Genomic DNA, 19,084 nt, shown 5'->3' with positions numbered 1-19,084 from the left:
TAGGGTCCAAGGCAAAAGCCCCCTCATCATCGATTCGAATTGCAACAAATTGAATCCTTTTAAATAAATAAAAGAGAACACAAAATAGGGTTAAACAAAAATCGAGATGCCAAACAATCGTTTTCAGTTATCGCTGTGTTAAGTTCCTTGCCAACAATAAGTCCTGACGAAATATTGCTGGTTATTTATACTACTAATTTACTAAAGGAAAATGACAAGAATGGAAAGTGGAGGATGTTATATTCAAACATAAAAAAACAATATCTTGGAACAACTCAAATCAAACGGTAACATGTGATTCCTTTATTATAAAAATACCTAGTGAACAATATGTGTGAATTATTTTTTGGATTGCATTAAAAAAAAATATTCGAGACACACAAGGCTAAAGACAACAATTGGCTTGCGCAATTTATTTATTCCATTTTTATAATCGTTACTCGTGGAGTAAAGGGTATACTAAATACGTTGACAAGTATATAACAGGCAGAAAGAAGCGTTTCCGACCATATAATTCTTAATCTGGATCAAAAGCCGAATCGATATGGCCATGTCCGTCCCCAATATCTACCTATATCCCAGAAAAAGGAGGACATTTCGCGTTCGCAATCCCACCAGCTGAGTAACGGGTATCTGATAATCGGGAAACAGTACTATAGCTTTAGATGACTTCACAAAATACATTTAAAGATAAAATAAATTATAAAAGACTTAATGCCTTTAGCCAAATAGCTAAAACTCTTTTGGCATACAATTTATAAAATAAAATAGTAATAATTGTTTGGTTTCAGTAGCGTCGTGAGCTGATGATAATGGTGGCTTGAAATATTTTTGGTTTTTTGGATCTGTGCCTGGATCTGTCGGTTCTCACAAGCTTCGGCGGGAGTATAAGAATATTGATAACATATACTAGGTTGATGGAAGCAACATCTCACAAGACTCTGAAAGTGTAACATTGCTTCCCTAAAGATAGATCCTCGGACTTGCAAAACATATACTTTATTTTAACATACATAAATGTACATAGATTTTTACATAGAAGGTGTCAACAAATTATTCTTGAGAGATGGATTGCCACCCACTTATTATAAATCTCTGACTTAAAAAAAAATTATTTTAATTTTTTAAATATAATTGTGGAGATTGAAAAGCGTCAAGATACACTTTGAAAACACTTTCCCATCAGCTGAGCCGTATGCTAAACATCTATGTAGAAGATATGCGTTTTGCGCAGGACGTAGAATGCAACTCTTGTGTAAACACCCCTTACTCGTGTAAGTCCTGAATAAGGATACAACGTGTCTCTGCTATCGAGTTCTCTATAAGGGATTCGATCTAGTGTAAAAAGAGCCTAAAAATATGTTAGGTTATACAATCGAGATTTCTTAACTGCACGATTCTTTATAATTTCAACAAATTTGTCTTACCATAGGACCATATGCAAATGTTCTAATGCTTCAATGTGAATCTCTATTTTAACCTTAGTCTCAAGCATAGTTGGAGTGGTGGATATCTTTTCAATCCAAAGTCAATTTGTGAGATTAGAGTTGTTAAAGTTCTACTTAATAATTGTATATATAAAACTGAGTTTTTTGTATATCGGAAGACCCATTTGGAGAGCATTCTACATATCGAATTGGTTTGATAGAGGTATGTTTTTTATTTCCTTATGTATGCCGAACAAAGATACCATAACTGTTTTCAGTTCTACGTATTCATATGTAAGTTTTTAACGAACTATAATTATATTAGTACACACTCTGTCAACAATATAAAACAAAAACCGACAGGATATATTGTGGCTTAAACAGAGCTTTCTTTATTATTATTCCCAGTACAAATAAATTTTTTCAGCAAGCAGCGAACAGCACATCCGAACTTAAATAAGTGGTGTCTGACGCCACAATCTTAAAGTTTGTGTTTGGAATACAATGTTATATGCCAATGATAATTTTAAATGCTTACATTGTTACCACTTAGAACTAGCTTTTTTTAACTATAATGCTATTTATATTTATATCTTTTACCTTGGTATATTTACTATACCTGGGCGTGTAAAAAATATGGTTAATGTAAATAAAAAAATATATATTACATAGTGGAATTAAAAATTAATAATTGAAAATTTAAATGAATCCAAAGTATTTTCTTTAAAGTTACTAAAAACGTCTTTTAAAAAGGAATTTCGTCTGAAACGCTGAAAGCACTCCGTGTGTAAACAGGCCTTATGTTTCCTTTAGTGACGAAAGTTTAGTCTAGTTAAAGACACTAAAATAACATGCGTTACGCCATATGATTTTTTTCAGACGATTTTTTCGGGCTGGCTCTAGAGGTGGCTCGAGGCCAAAGACCCTAGAATAACAAGATGCGTAACGTCTATACATTGGTTTTGCATGCAGCCACTTTTTGGTGACGGCCAAATTGCCCTCTGTCCGCTCGCTTACGCTGAGAGCGTAAGAAATATAAAAATAGAATTTGCTTGCTTGTGTGAGTAAAAACAATAGACGAGAACGTGTATATGTGTGCTAGAAGACCATTTTCGGGACGAAATCAATTCTGATCGAAGAAACGAATTTACATATTTGTAGCAATATGTTGAAATAAAATAATAATTAAAAATTCATGTTGTGACTATTATTATTTTAAAGTTTTTTAATATTCGTTTGTTAATTGCCGCTCGAAGTAGCTACCCTTTACATATTTATATTTATTTTAATAATTAATTACAAACATACATATGTATATACATGTAGGATATTTATTGTTTAATACAATTGTTTATCTTAGCAATATTGTTATATTATGACAGTTTCCTTAATATATTAATTATATTCGGTATTAAATAAAAAGAAGACTCGTGCCAACTCTTGATCTCCGGACGTAAGACGACTACGCAACTTTGTCTTACTCCGGACACGACAACTTTTCGCTTTTAGATCTTTTTAACAACGACTTTCAACCCGACTTTTCTCTACTTCCACTCTCTCTATGCTTGTTCCATTTCTTATGACTACTTGCGCTCACGACGCTACCCTTTGCGATGATTATCGACCATCGACTATCGATAACTATTGTTACATTCGGCCATCCTGATCACTGTCGTCTGACCCAGACGACCATAGATCTTCCTCTGTAGACGCGTACTTCCATTGCTTCATATTTTCTGCACATGTTGCGGTTATTGTAGGGCCTTCCACCTGAGCTGCTTTCCGTACATCGTATCGGCCGGTTCTTTTTACTTTAGTTACTTCATATGGCCCGAGAAAACTGCTAGCTAGTTTTTTGCCAGTCACAGAGTTCGTTTAATAGCCATCCGATCTCCTCCTTTGCGTTTGCGATCATAGCCGTCTTTATACTTTTGCTGCGCCTGCTGAATATGTGTTTTTACCTCCTTGCGTAATTCAGCTCTCTCGGCGGTCAGCAACTTGGCCAGGTGCTCGCGCTCAGCCTTCAGACGCTTGAACTCCTCTGGGTTGCGATTGCTCTTCTCCACCAGCGCATTAGCACGCTGCCGCCACTTGATTGCCTCGGTGCGAGCGAGGTGTTCTCCACAATAATCTCCTCGATCTTCGATGTCAGTTCCTTGTTGCTGCACTGCAGCGGGAACAGTTCCTTTTCCACGCTGCTGATACGATCAGTGAGTTCGGCGGCGCCGAACGGAGCGTAACGCTCCGTTTCAGCAGCACGTCGCGCCCTCTCTGAGCTGGCCAGATCTTCAGACAGCTGTAATACTTCTGCCTCCAGGGCCTTGACCTTGCGCTCGGCCTCCTTGCTCAACGCCTGTAGTTCCTCCTTGACGGCCTTTGCTTCCTCGACGTCTCGCAGCGCGTCCTTGACTTGCGCTTGCAGCTTTTTCACTACGACGACTCGACTGGCAAAGTTCGATGAAGATTTGCGCACAATGCCATCCTGCAACCAGACGTCAACTTCTTTTCTGATCGACTCGGATTCCACAGCTGAGTGACGGCTTGGTTGATAACGAAATGGGCATTCAGCGTTGTTTTCGCCTGGCTTGTACTCTGCTATCATTGACTCGATCACCAGCTTATACTGTGGAGAAGCATCTATGTTACTACCAGTCTCAACAATATTGTATATACTTAGCTCTTTTGATTCAGCGCATTCCGGCTGCGCTGACGCCTTTGTAAAGGTGAACTCTCCGTCATTCAAAGTCACGCAGAACTGCGAAGCAAAGTCAAAGCCAAGTATTACGTCGTTCTCGTTCTTTGAAGTTTATTGCACAAAGACTGACATACGATTGACACATCGGATCCTGTGTCCACAAGGCAGGCGACCTCTGTACCGTTCAGCAAAACTACTTTCATGTGCTTATTATCTTTTATGACTTGAACACTTTTTACAGCTTGTGGACAATTTGAAGATATATGACCGCTGCCTGCACACTTAAAACATTTTGTTTCTGCCTTGCAGTCTTTTCTCATGTGTTCATTAGAGCCGCAGTTGTAGCAACAAATAATTTTTCCATCGGTTATATTTTTTCTGCCACCACTGTATTGCATTTGCGGTTTTCCGATAACACACTTGCTCTCGTACAACTCATATTTTTCCAACAGTTCGCTGTATGATTTGCTGCCGTACAATGCAAATTTTAACTCGCTTTTAATATCCAGCCCGTCAACCAAGCGCTGCAATTTTTTTCATTGTTAGCATGTATTCGTGCATGCTTTCGTCGCTCCTCTTCTTCCTGTGCGTCAACTTTGCATGTACATCGGCATTTTTAGATTTACAATTTCACAATTTTCTGAACTTTACAAATGGGTCAACTTTTTATTGTTTTATCGGTTGAGGCCCCAAATGTAGGATATTTATTGTTTAATACAATTGTTTATCTTAGCAGTATTGTTATATTATGACAGTTAGCTTATTATATTAATTATATTCGGTATTAAATAAAAAGAAGACTCGTGCCAACACTTGATCTCCGGACGTACGACGACTACGCGACTTTTACTCCGGACACGAAAACTTTTCGCTTTTAGATCTTTTTAACAACGACTTTCAACCCGGCTTTTCCCTACTTTCACTCTCTCTAAGCTTGTTCCATTTCTTATGACAACTTGCGCTCACGACGCTACCCTTTGCGATGATTATCGACCATCGCCTATCGATAACTATTGTTACATACATATATTAAATATATGTAATAATCCGTACCCAGGGAACACCACGGGGAGACCATTACAATTGTAATGGGGTCCTATATTTATATGACCTTCGAGATTATTTTTCACCTCTTATCGCAATTACTATATGCGCTTATATTTCCGAACTTTACTATTGCAACAAAACGACTTTAATTGAATATAAACTGGATTATAAAGCGAAAATTTCAAAAAATCGACGAGCTCTGCGTATAGTCAAACATAAGCAAACGGATTAAGAGAAAATAAAAGGAAAAACAAAAAGTTGCCGAGCTATTCTTCCCACGCAAAATTGCGGGCTATTTCAAAATATCAAATTGGAATAAAACAAAATAATTTAACTGAATCTAAATGGAATATTAAATAATAAAAATGAATAATTTACGTAGTAGGAAATAAAAATTTATAAATTAAATAAAAATATGAAAACTGTTTATTGCAAAAGTGATATCTTGGGGCTCGAAGTGCGGACAGAAGCACTCAACTATTATTGCCTTATTAATTTTTTACACGTCGCTAGCTGAATACTCGAATGACAACTATTCTAATATAAAGTACTTTTTGAAATTTATTTTGTGATATTATGTACATAGATTCGGCTATTACTATTTCTATGCTATATTTAAATAATATTAACGTTAAGGCAATGCAACATAAGAATTTTTAACATGGTGCCAATTGATCAAAAATAATATTGATTTAAACTTCTAAGGTAAAGGGCATATTTTGTCAAATATACAATGCATGAGAATACTTGTGCACACATACTGTTGTCGGTTGCCACTGTATGTGTAGAAAAGAGCTGATGGCTGTAGAGCTCTCCGCTCTCTTATTATTTTAATAATAATAAAAACAAGAATTTTTCGCAAGGTGCCAATTGATCAAAAATAATATAGATTTAAAGTCAACGAACTTCTAAGGTGAAGGGCATATCTTGTCAAATTTACAATGCATGAGCATACGTGTGCAAATTAATAAATCCTATCGTCCGGTGGTCCTCTCTTATAGGTGACTCCGTTGTATAGGTGTTATGCGTGTCGTCTCCTTTGGCTGGGCGAAGACGTCTTAGGAAGATTAGGATGGAGGGCGTGACTTTGCCCCCGTGGTCTTTCGATGGCCTTTTGGCTCAACGAGAATGTTTAATTAAAACAAGTGGTGTTTTACGGCCAAGTGCCGGAGTAGCTGGTCTTTATTCTTAAAGTGCAAGCTTAGAACTGAATACAAAAGAATATGAAAAATGTGGATCTACCCTAGCTTCAATGCATCACGCCATAAACCCATGGTCGGCAAGCCGACTCAGCATTTATGCAACACAGCTTGGTACCCCGGATAAGGGGTGTCCAATTGCTGTTGCTGACCGTTCGCAGCGCAGAGCGCTGAACTCCGTTGGGGCGCGTCAGCATTGTTTATATGTGGCAACTTAGTTGTTAACTACCCCCCCCTAAGATTTTGACCGTCCTCGGTTATATTAAGTTTATCGATGGTATGTTGTATCTCAGCGGAAGCTCGCCTTCTCCTTAGTGCCAGAAAAAGGATGAGCGAACCAATCAGACCAACGTTAAGGACTACTCCAGCCACGAACCAAAGTTTGGGGGAACCCGCGGCATCAACCTCGTCTTTGAACCCTTGGATAAAGCGCAGGTTGTCGTTGTTCATGCGGTGTAGCAGAGGCATGCTCAGTGCCGGGTCATGGCCGACGATGTTCAGTAGTGGCGATCTTGCTACGCCAGGCTGCTTGTCTATTGTTTTCCGGAAGTTTACGAACTCCGATCCGTTGATGATAGCTGATCGTTCGAATGTAACAAGATGTGTTCCTTTGACGAGTACCTCTGGGCCGCCGTCCGTGCTGATGCGGGCTGTTGCCTCGTTGATGATGACTATGCCGTCATCTATAGGCATTACTGCCCTAAGGTGGCTGGATTGCGTGTGGCATTGGGCTGTATTTCCCGCATGGAGTGAGCGGGCGCAGGTTTCGCGTCGAGACCGCTCGCAGAAGGTGCTGTGCGTGGTCTCCATGCATTCGGTGACCGAAAAGGTGTCTTCCTCGCACTCTGCTAGGATGTCTTCATCGAGTCGCAGGATTGTCTGGTAATGTGATACTGGGTATACGAGAACCTTCTTACATCTGACCTTCACCCTAGGATAGGCTATTAGTATGTGAATAATGCTATCGGACTGAAGAACCCTAATCTTAGAGGCTTCTAATAAGCTAACTATTGGAGTGTCTTGTTCAATTAATGAGCTTAAATCGGCATGATTAAGGATTGTGGGATTTACTATGTTAGCTTTTGCCAAAGTTATTGTGAGAATTAAATTTTGGATCTCTGTTGTCAGCATTCTATTTCTCGCTAGTAGTGCCTCGTACAGATGCGGGGTGTCGACCAAGTCGTTGTTTCGGGCTTTAATAATTTTGTTCACGGTGTCGGTCAGTTTGTTTATTTGTATTTGGGTTTCGGAATTTATATTAATTTGTCTGGAGTTGGAATCCACTAGCTGAGCTTCGGTCATTTTGATCTTTAGAAAATCTGAGGCGTCGGGAGTTCCCGCAACTACCTTAAGAGCCGTACCTAAGAAGTCTAGGCTTCTAGCGATACGGTGATGTATTTTTAGAACGGACAACAAGTTTATAAGGTGATCTGTATCGACGTCTAACAACTTTCGCATATGCGACTGTGGAAAGGAAGCGGACAATTTCTTTGTTTCATCTACCATGTAAATATAATCAGACAGGTTGCTCGAATGTCTCAGGCAATTACGATGCTCAAACACCAGTACATCTCCGTCTACGACGGGAATGTAGTTGGCGTGGGAAAAGTCGGTAATCCGAGCACTTGCCACTGCCAGGGTGATGAGTGTTATGAGGGCGAACCTGCAAACCAAACGTAGAATAAGACCACGGCATATTAGCTTAAATCAGGCCTACTACTGGAAATTTATATAAATTTGCCTCCTCGCCCTCTAAGTTTAGTTACTGCTATTTAAAGACGAATAAAAAAAACATAAGGAATATCTTAAAGCTAACTAAAAATGGGGGGACCTATTTTAGGTTGTCCTTATGGACCACCCTCCCCTTAATAAGAACAGACGTTCCTAGGTCTGCCTGCACTGTTTGTTCTGTGCACAATGGTGTCAGTTTGTTTCCAAGCCTTTTATTGTTTTTGACAAAAACCTCGTCTCCTACCTCAAAAACACGGTTTTGTCTAGCTGGGTTGCATCTTTCGATGTTGTTCTTCTGGGCCTTTATCAGCTTGTCTCTAACGCCTAGGCAGCGATCATCGGAACCCGAGTGGAGGATCTCGACCGGTTTCTCCTGAGTGACAGAATGTAGGGTCTTATTGTACTCTACCGTTGCCCTTAAGATTAACTCTGTCGTATCGCTGATTTTCTTGTCTAGTTTAAGACACCTGGCGATTTCTGTCAAGGTGCTGTGGAACCTTTCCACTTGGCCGTTTGACGAGCTGTGCAGAGGGGCCGCGTTCACAATGTCAATGTGGTAGCTATTCTTAAGTAGCGAGTTGACGGTTTCAGAGTTAAAGGCGGCTTCATTGTCGCAATATATTGTTCGGATTTTTGGGAACACATTTACGAGTTGAAGCAGGGGCCCCGTGACGTCCACTATTGTTCTGGACAGCACTGGTTGCACTATTGCAAACTTTGAGAATTTGTCAACGCATGTTAAGAATTGCTTCTTATCGGTTGAGAAAATATCAATGTGCAACATTTCGCCGGTATAGCTAGGTATGGGTGTCTCTCCGAGCTCCTGTTTTCTAGGGTGCCTGTCATATTTGGCCTTGGTGCATATTCTGCAATTTGCGACCACTTCCTTTGCTAGGCTGCTCATTTTGGGGAAATAATAGTCGCGCAGTACTTGCTTGGTATTTTCCTGAGCCGCCCTGTGTGCACGATTGTGTTCTGTCGTGATAATTTCCAACTGCTCATTTCTATTGGTAACGTCTATCACCATATTCTTACAGTATCGAAACTGCGTAGCCGGGAAATGAGAAATTAAATCGTGTTGAAAACTTGCCAGGGTGGGCAGATCGCAGTGTATCGCATTCACGACTTCGGGGTTTACTACCTCCTTCAGCGTTTCTAAAATGGTGCTTTTGTCGGTAAAATTGATTAAGTGGCGAGTTTTACTACGAAACAATACCAAGCTTCGCTTCAGTCGGAAACGTGCTTCTTCTATAACAATCTGATTTCTGAAGCAGTTCACCGGTTGGTGTGTCGTTTCGACCGTGTATGTCAATGACAGTTCGCTGTGAATAGTCGCAGCGTCTGACTGAGGCTCATTTTGCAGGGCATTGATGTTCTGCCTAGAAAGAGCGTCAGCCACATGGTTGTCTTTACCCGGTTTGTAGTGGATTTTTGCGTTATGGTCATCAATGTACGCTTTCCATCTTTTTATCTTCGGGTTTGGGTTCCGATCGGACACCGCGAATGTCAACGGCTGATGGTCCGTATAAATATTTATATCGCGAGTGCCGTAGAGGTAGTGCTGTAACTTGCCTAAGGCCCACACTATGGCCAACAATTCTCTTTCATTTGTGGCGTAGTGTGACTCGCTTTCTTTTAGGGTCCTGGAGATCATAGTGATGGGTCTTTTAACTTGCGATAAAACCGCACCAATACCGTTAGCAGAAGCATCCGTCGTTAGATCGAATGGCTTCCTAAAATCGGGGTATCTGAGAATTACATCTTCAGAAGCCAAGACGTTTCTCAGCCTCTCAAATGCATCTCTCTGCAAATCACCGAACTCGATAGGAGTTTTCTTGGACATGTGTTTGCTGATAGAGCCGTTTACTCCTTTCAGCAAGTCCGTCAAGGGCCTCGCGATCGCCGCAAAGTCCTTCACGAAGCAACGGTAATAACTAGCCAAACCCAGAAACGACCTTAGCTCATACAAATTTGTAGGCTCTGGGTATTCCTTTATGGCCTTTACCTTTTCTGGGTCGGTTTTTGCACCTCCATTGGTAACAATGAACCCCAGATATTCAACACTCTGCTTAAAGAAGTGTGTCTTTTCGCTGGATACCTTCATGTTGGCATTGCACAGGCTTTTTAAAACCCAATCTATATGCTTGACGTGGTCATTTTCGTTTTCGGAAAAAATAATGACGTCATCTACGTAAACATAGCACGATTTGCCAATTTGCTCTCGTAGGACGTCGTCGATCGCTCTTTGGAAGATGCTTCCCGCATTCTTCAATCCGAACGGTAACCGACAAAACTCATACTTTCCGCCGTTTACCGAAAAGGAGGTCTTTTCACGGTCATGTTCGGCCAAGTATATCTGGTGGTAACCGGACTTTAGATCTAACGTCGTAAAGTACTTAGCTTTTCCTAAGTTCGCCAGTATCATGGGGATGTTTGGCATTGGGTACTTATCAGCGATGGTCTTTTCGTTAAGTTTCCTAAAGTCTATAACCAAACGCTTATTTTTGTTCCCCAATTCATCGTGGCCTTTTTTGTCCACAACCCAAGTTGGGTTGTTGTACGGCGACTTTGAAGTTCTAATGATGCCTTTCTGCAGTAAGTCTGCGATTTCTCGCTTGACGAACTCAGACACGCCCATGGGATGCGGGTATAGCTTGGAGTATACCGGCTTATCATCTGTAGTGCGAATTGTGGCAACAACAGAGGTGTTAAACGGAAGTGCCTCGTCAGAGGCTGAAAACGCCTTAGATCTGCTTTCGATCATACCTCGAAATTGCGTCTTTACAGGCTCTGGTACGGCGATGTCATTTACGTTAGTAAAATTAACATTATCGCAATTATGATGCTGAAGCTTCTCAGAAACAGAACCATAATTTATCGTACCTTTCTTTGCGTCGAGTTTTGCTCCCACCTGAGCTAGGAGGTCAAACCCTACAATACCATCGAATGGTGACAGTGCGTCCAAAAGGAAGAACGCAGATGTTTTTCCAAAAATATTCATTAAACATTTTTGGTGAACCCTGTTAGAGCCATGAATGGAACTAACCGTGAAAGGGGAATCGACGGGCACCACATGTTTAAGCTCCTTTACGGGCTTGATGTAGTTTTTTGCCGCCCCTGTGTCGATTAAAATTTTTAGCTGCCTCCCTTGCAGCTGTCGTTCAATGAACGGCAGTCGGGAGCGTTCCCTAAAAAATTGATCTGATCATTTTCGTCAGATTCGTCATCTATCTCGGTAATGGCCGCTGCGGCCGCGCCATCATATTCGCTGTCATTTTTATCGTCAGCCTGTTGCATGGTGTTCTGCAATCTCTGACGCCTCTGACCTGTCAAGCGTGCGGAACCGAATCTTTTCTGGCCCCGAGCACTCTCGGCCTTGGCGTTTGTAGGCTGACCGCTTCCAAACGAGATCGGTTGCCTACGTTGGATTACAGTGGAGCCTAACTCCATAGGCTCAGGTGACTGATTCCGAGAGGAGTTATTACTTTGGGCAGAATTATTTTGCTTACCCTGCTTCTTGTAAAAATGGGGGTTTCTGCCTTGGCTATCCTCGGCCCTGCTGTATCTTCCCTGCGGCTCCCTTGAGCGGTTCCGATCTTTTCGGTGCTCATAAGTGCTTGCCTTGTCCTCTAAAGCCCTCGCATATGTGGCGGCAAAATTAGTGCGCTCTATGGTAGCCTCGGATTCCCTAGCCAAGGCTAAAGCTGAGGGCAAATCCTTGGGCTGCGCCGGCAAGACTATGGCCCTCAAGGGCTTCCTAAGACCGGCAATGAACGCGTGGAGAGCATCCTCTCTAACTTCATTGTTAAACAGAATAGCACTACCCGGTTCGTGAGTCATAACGATCTTGTTTGTTATTAACGTCAATCGTTTTTCTACCTCGTCATAATACTGCATTAGGCTAAGGTCTCCTTGCCTAACTGTTTCAAGTCCCTGCCGAAGTACACGCAGCGACGTTTTGTCCGCGTAGGTGCAATCTAGTCGAGCAATAATAGCATCGAAATTTAAGACTGTGTTATGGGCAACTAGTAGCCCTCTCGCTGACCCCCTAATTTTGTTTCTGATAATCGAGACGGCCTGATAATGCGCCTCGCTACCCTCATATCGTTTGAAGATTTCGTACGCGTCTACGGCTGACTGCCGCCATGACACATAGTCGTCCTGCTCCCCCGAAAAATCTGGCAATGTCTTCACAATGTCCAGCTTGACTCCGCATGGTATGTTAGGGTCTGGTTGTATTTTCTGGTATGCCTCTATTTGTGGTGCTTCTACACGCAAGCTCTGCATTTGTTTTTTAACTTCATCTAACTGTGCCTGGAACCTTTGATTTAGTCTGCTTTCCTGTTCGGCCAAAGCCTGGTTAACAGCTCCAGCTATAATAGCTTGTAGCTGTGCGGCGTCCATGGCTGCAGGGCTATCTGTAGTATTCGGACAAAAACCTACTGATTCTAAATCAAACTCGTCGTCACTATCGCGCTCGACTTTAATGTCTCTATATGCCGCCCAACTCATTTACCATTGGTTGACACCTCGCACATATATTTCACTATCTAAGTGCGCGAGAAATGGAAATCGACAAAATTTTCTTTCAAAAGAACAGGCTTGCGCAAAGGAATAATTTATTTACTATTTATTATTTATTATTTATTCCTTTGGGCAGCAATAGCTCACAGTAACTTGGGGTATGCAACGGTAAATAACACTTTGGTAAAAGTATGCAACGGAAATTCAACTTCCTAAAAGCACGCAGCAATAGCTCACAATAACTTGGGGTATGCAACGGTAAATAACACTTTGGAAAAAGTATGCAACGGAAATTCAACTTCCTAAAAGCACGCAACAAATTGTTAGCTTTCTATTTTTTATTTATTTAATAATCGAAGACTGCCGAATTAAATTCACTCATTGAACTTACATATTTTCCTCTCTTAACTACCCTGTTAAGATACTCTAGGTCCGTAATAAACGCTGGGCGCCAATTAATAAATCCTATCGTCCGGTGGTCCTCTCTTATAGGTGACTCCGTTGTATAGGTGTTATGCGTGTCGTCTCCTTTGGCTGGGCGAAGACGTCTTAGGAAGATTAGGATGGAGGGCGTGACTTTGCCCCCGTGGTCTTTCGATGGCCTTTTGGCTCAACGAGAATGTTTAATTAAAACAAGTGGTGTTTTACGGCCAAGTGCCGGAGTAGCTGGTCTTTATTCTTAAAGTGCAAGCTTAGAACTGAATACAAAAGAATATGAAAAATGTGGATCTACCCTAGCTTCAATGCATCACGCCATAAACCCATGGTCGGCAAGCCGACTCAGCATTTATGCAACACAGCTTGGTACCCCGGATAAGGGGTGTCCAATTGCTGTTGCTGACCGTTCGCAGCGCAGAGCGCTGAACTCCGTTGGGGCGCGTCAGCATTGTTTATATGTGGCAACTTAGTTGTTAACTTGCACACATACAGTTGTCTGCTATCATTGTATGCGTAGAAAAGAGCTGGTTGCTGTAGCGCCCTCCGCTCTCTCGCTCTCGAACAAAAATTCGAGAGAGCCTGGAGCCACCTCTAGAGCCACGGCGAAAAAATCGTGTGCCAAAAAATCAGTTGCGGTTTAAACTCCAGAGAGAACAGACGTGTTTTCATCGAGCTCCGTATGAAATCCAGAGTAAACATACGTGTTTTCATCGAGCTCCATATAAAATCAATTGATTTAGTGAAGTAAATAGTTAATAACATAAAATAAATCGAATTCGAAACGAAAACAGAAACCATAGAGTCAATCAAGAAGATCAATATTAACAAGACGTTCGGATACATAAACTTATATAAACTCCACCATTTTTACCATATGTGCAGCCTGTATCCTGACCTGCAAAAGAAGGAGCATCATTTTCGCCTCTGCCTCAGAAGACGTAGTCATCAAGTGAACAGACGTGTTTTCATCGAACTCCTTATAAAATCACTTGATTTAAGTGAAGTAAATAGTTAATAACATAAAATAAATAAATAAATCGAAAGCGAAAGAGACGCTTTTGGCAATGTTAAATTGCTTTACTATAAAATTTTCTGTGTGTAGAATAATAAACTCAAACTAAATAACAAATAAACAACGAACAAATCGATCGTTCTAAAATGAGCCAACGCGAATTGCGCGCTCAGCGGCAAAAAGAGCAAGACGAGCGCCGACTCTCTCTCTCTCTCTCAAGTACCCGTCGTGTCTGATGCCCGCGAGTACCAAATCATCCACCCGGTCAATGACCTAGCACCTGCAGAATGCAAACGCTTATGACTGCACAAAATGAACCCGAACGCACTGAGAACGTATCTCTCAAGCCCTCCCCATTCCAAACGGTGTCAAGTTTTTTATCTACCAGTACAGCAATCACGATATCTACTGCAACTGCACCTTTAGTAACTACAACTGCAACAAAAACTGCAACAGCTCCAACATCAACTCTATGCTCAAAACCGACAGCGGTGTAAAATTTTGCTGTACCAACAACAACAAAAGCAAAAGCACTCACACCGACTCTTGAAAGCGGAAGAGGACAAGAACCAAAACAAAACAAAAAACTTTTTCCAAATAAAGCAAAACGTAAGCCCACAACACAAGCAGACTGGTAATCAGCCGAAAATAAATTGCGCCAACGCCTCCAATGACTCAAGATCAAATAGGTTTGCACTATCGGATGACTGCGAAGTGCAGGAGCAGGGGCAGAAGAAGATAAAGCCGCCACCAATAAGCGCATCAAGTGCGCTTGTTAACAAACTAGCTGCAATTATCGGAGAAAACAAGTTCCATGTTATACCTCTTACTAAGGGTAACATACAAGAAACGATACATACAAGAACCGATCAGTGACCAAGTACCTGGACGAAGCTGGGAAAAGTTACTAAACCTATCAGCTGAAAAGTGCCAAAGGATTGCAGGTTGTCATTAAAGGAATAGAGTCATCAGTGACAGCATCCGAAATTATCGCGGCACTAAAGGAGAAGAACTTCAACGCCAAAACGGTGATCAACATTCTCAACAGGAACAAAGTGCCTCAGCCACTCTTTAAAGTCGAACTGGAGCCATCGAGTCAGAAAAACAACAACAACTGGCGAGGATGCATTGTTTACAAGGAACTCAAGAGTTGCCTAAACAAACGAGTGGATTCCGCTCGAGATCGTATCACACCAACAACTCACAAAGTAATGGAACCGACTACAACTAACATCCCTTCGTTTGCCAGCCACCGAACAATGCCAAATTCTTCCTTTGCAAGTGTACTAAAATCAGGGATCCAAGTACCGACAGCAGTCACCTCCACCGTCCAGCATAAAATTAACCAAATAAACACAAATAAACACACAGAACATGCAATAGCAGTCTATTGGCCTTAAAGCGATTATGCTCTCGATGCAGCAAACCATGAAAGACTTCATGACCTTCATGCAAGCTTATGAGGAACCAAAACATCCTTATTCAAATGCTCGTTTCTTCTAAAACAGGATAATGACTACCTTAACAATAGAACAATAGAACTTGCTCAGTTCTTAGAAGACAGAAACATTGAAGTTATGCTACTCTCAGAGACTCACCTTACCGAAAAGTACAACTTCCAAATACCAGGATATAAATTTTACTTTACGAATCACCCGGATGGCAAGGCCCATGGAGGCACTGGGATACTAATACGATTGCGAATTAAGCACCACCTTCTTGGTAATTGGCAAGAAGACTGCTTACAATGTACCTCTAATGTAAAGAAGAAGCGGCCGCACAACTAAGGTACATCGAGAATCTAACGCCCACAGGCACAAAGAACTCGTTGTGGAAAGATCACAGGAACCTACAGGCACCAACAGAAACGGTTGTACCTCTCCGTAACTCTAGTATTTCAACCAAATCCAACCAGTAACTCATTTACTCTCCCGCCATTAACTGCATCTGACTTAGCACCACAAGATCCTGTACAATTTCGGCCAAGCGAGATAACGAAAGTCACTAAAGAGCAACTGAAGACTGGAAAATCGCCTGGCTACGACTTAATAACCCCGAAAATGATCATCGAGTTCACAATGTGTGCAGTTCTACGAATCTGCTTGCTCTTCAACGCAATTACTAAAAATTTATGCTTCCCTCAAAAGTGGACGAAATCAATTGGGAAAAGAAAACGCAATTACTAAAATTTGATACTTCCCTCAAAAGTGGACGAAATCAATTGGGAAAGACAAAACACAGGCACAAAGATAAATACAGTTATTTGAAAAAGTGCTGCTGCTACACATCAGCCCCACCTCAAAACACACGACACACTCACATCGCACCAATTTGGTTTTCGGGCAAAACATGGAGCCCTTTAACCGCCAGTTAACCGCATCACAACAGAAATTCGTACTGCCTATGAACATCGTGAATACTGCACAGCTCTATTCTTAGTCGTTGCAGAAGCATTCGATAGAGTATGGCTTGTTAACAAACTAGCTGCAATTATCGGAGAAAACAAGTTCCATGTTATACCTCTTACTAAGGGTAACATACAAGAAACGATACATACAAGAACCGATCAGTGACCAAGTACCTGGACGAAGCTGGGAAAAGTTACTAAACCTATCAGCTGAAAAGTGCCAAAGGATTGCAGGTTGTCATTAAAGGAATAGAGTCATCAGTGACAGCATCCGAAATTATCGCGGCACTAAAGGAGAAGAACTTCAACGCCAAAACGGTGATCAACATTCTCAACAGGAACAAAGTGCCTCAGCCACTCTTTAAAGTCGAACTGGAGCCATCGAGTCAGAAAAACAACAACAACTGGCGAGGATGCATTGTTTACAAGGAACTCAAGAGTTGCCTAAACAAACGAGTGGATTCCGCTCGAGATCGTATCACACCAACAACTCACAAAGTAATGGAACCGACTACAACTAACATCCCTTCGTTTGCCAGCCACCGAACAATGCCAAATTCTTCCTTTGCAAGTGTACTAAAATCAGGGATCCAAGTACCGACAGCAGTCACCTCCACCGTCCAGCATAAAATTAACCAAATAAACACAAATAAACACACAGAACATGCAATAGCAGTCTATTGGCCTTAAAGCGATTATGCTCTCGATGCAGCAAACCATGAAAGACTTCATGACCTTCATGCAAGCTTATGAGGAACCAAAACATCCTTATTCAAATGCTCGTTTCTTCTAAAACAGGATAATGACTACCTTAACAATAGAACAATAGAACTTGCTCAGTTCTTAGAAGACAGAAACATTGAAGTTATGCTACTCTCAGAGACTCACCTTACCGAAAAGTACAACTTCCAAATACCAGGATATAAATTTTACTTTACGAATCACCCGGATGGCAAGGCCCATGGAGGCACTGGGATACTAATACGATTGCGAATTAAGCACCACCTTCTTGGTAATTGGCAAGAAGACTGCTTACAATGTACCTCTAATGTAAAGAAGAAGCGGCCGCACAACTAAGGTACATCGAGAATCTAACGCCCACAGGCACAAAGAACTCGTTGTGGAAAGATCACAGGAACCTACAGGCACCAACAGAAACGGTTGTACCTCTCCGTAACTCTAGTATTTCAACCAAATCCAACCAGTAACTCATTTACTCTCCCGCCATTAACTGCATCTGACTTAGCACCACAAGATCCTGTACAATTTCGGCCAAGCGAGATAACGAAAGTCACTAAAGAGCAACTGAAGACTGGAAAATCGCCTGGCTACGACTTAATAACCCCGAAAATGATCATCGAGTTCACAATGTGTGCAGTTCTACGAATCTGCTTGCTCTTCAACGCAATTACTAAAAATTTATGCTTCCCTCAAAAGTGGACGAAATCAATTGGGAAAAGAAAACGCAATTACTAAAATTTGATACTTCCCTCAAAAGTGGACGAAATCAATTGGGAAAGACAAAACACAGGCACAAAGATAAATACAGTTATTTGAAAAAGTGCTGCTGCTACACATCAGCCCCACCTCAAAACACACGACACACTCACATCGCACCAATTTGGTTTTCGGGCAAAACATGGAGCCCTTTAACCGCCAGTTAACCGCATCACAACAGAAATTCGTACTGCCTATGAACATCGTGAATACTGCACAGCTCTATTCTTAGTCGTTGCAGAAGCATTCGATAGAGTATGGCTGTATAGACTTATGTTTAAAATAATCTAACTGCTTCCTCAAAACATACATAAGTTTCTTAAGTCTTACCTAAATAAAAGAGTGTTCGCTGTTAGATGCAGTTCAAGCACTTCGAGCGATTGTACTATAGAAGACGGAGTGCCTCAAGGAAGTGTTCTGGGCCCAATTCTATACACCCTATACACGGCGGAAATCCCAACAAACTACCAGCTATATCCACATTCGCTGATGACACTGCAATACTAAGTCAATCCAGATGCCCAGTAGAAGCTACGATGCAACTAGCACGCCATCTTACTTGTGTAGAACTTACACACTTAGGTATTCATCTGGACAAGCGGCTCACCTGGCGGAAACACATAGAAGCCAAGACGACGCACCTCAGACAAAAAGCAAGGGATCTACACTGGCTTATAAACGTTCGCTCTCCCCTAAGCTTTGTGTACAAAGTCCTCTTATATAACTCCGTTTTAAAACCCATATGGACCTATGGCTCCGAGCTATGAGGCAACGCATCGAGAAGCAACATCGGCATAGTATCATTACTGGAGTTCCATGGTATCTTCGGAACGAGAATATACACAGAGACTTACAAATAAAACTTGTCATTGAGACAATAGCAGAGAAGAAAGTAAAACTACTATGAAAAACGAGCCTCACATCCAAATCCTCTTGCAAGAAAACTTATTCGAGTATGCAGCCAAAGCCGACTGCACCGGAAAGACCAACCAGCCCATCGTTAAATTTGTTAGGCCACACAGCACGAATTATTTCCTAAAATGATATTTAGTTAGCTTAGAATAAGATTTGAAAACTTATTGTTAGTCTCTTAAGCAAAAGGGAAGA

The 19,084-nt window shown here is 41.5% G+C and overlaps 1 protein-coding gene across 2 annotated transcripts in view; it reads left to right on the top strand.

The window, feature by feature from the left end:
* Positions 1 to 1,180: 1,180 nt before the first annotated feature.
* The window catches only part of LOC116800951 (myosin-I heavy chain), a 661,712-nt gene continuing 643,808 nt past the window's right edge, over positions 1,181 to 19,084 (top strand). For both annotated transcript variants that reach the window (XM_032717811.1, XM_032717812.1), the window contains exon 1: positions 1,181 to 1,650. The gene's annotated coding sequence lies outside the window, so the exon portion shown is untranslated. The remainder of the gene's footprint in view (positions 1,651 to 19,084) is intronic.

Source organism: Drosophila sechellia, chromosome 3L (assembly GCF_004382195.2).
Source record: "Drosophila sechellia strain sech25 chromosome 3L, ASM438219v1, whole genome shotgun sequence".
NCBI classification, from domain to species: domain Eukaryota; kingdom Metazoa; phylum Arthropoda; class Insecta; order Diptera; family Drosophilidae; genus Drosophila; species Drosophila sechellia.
This window is presented reverse-complemented; position numbering and strand designations above follow the sequence as displayed.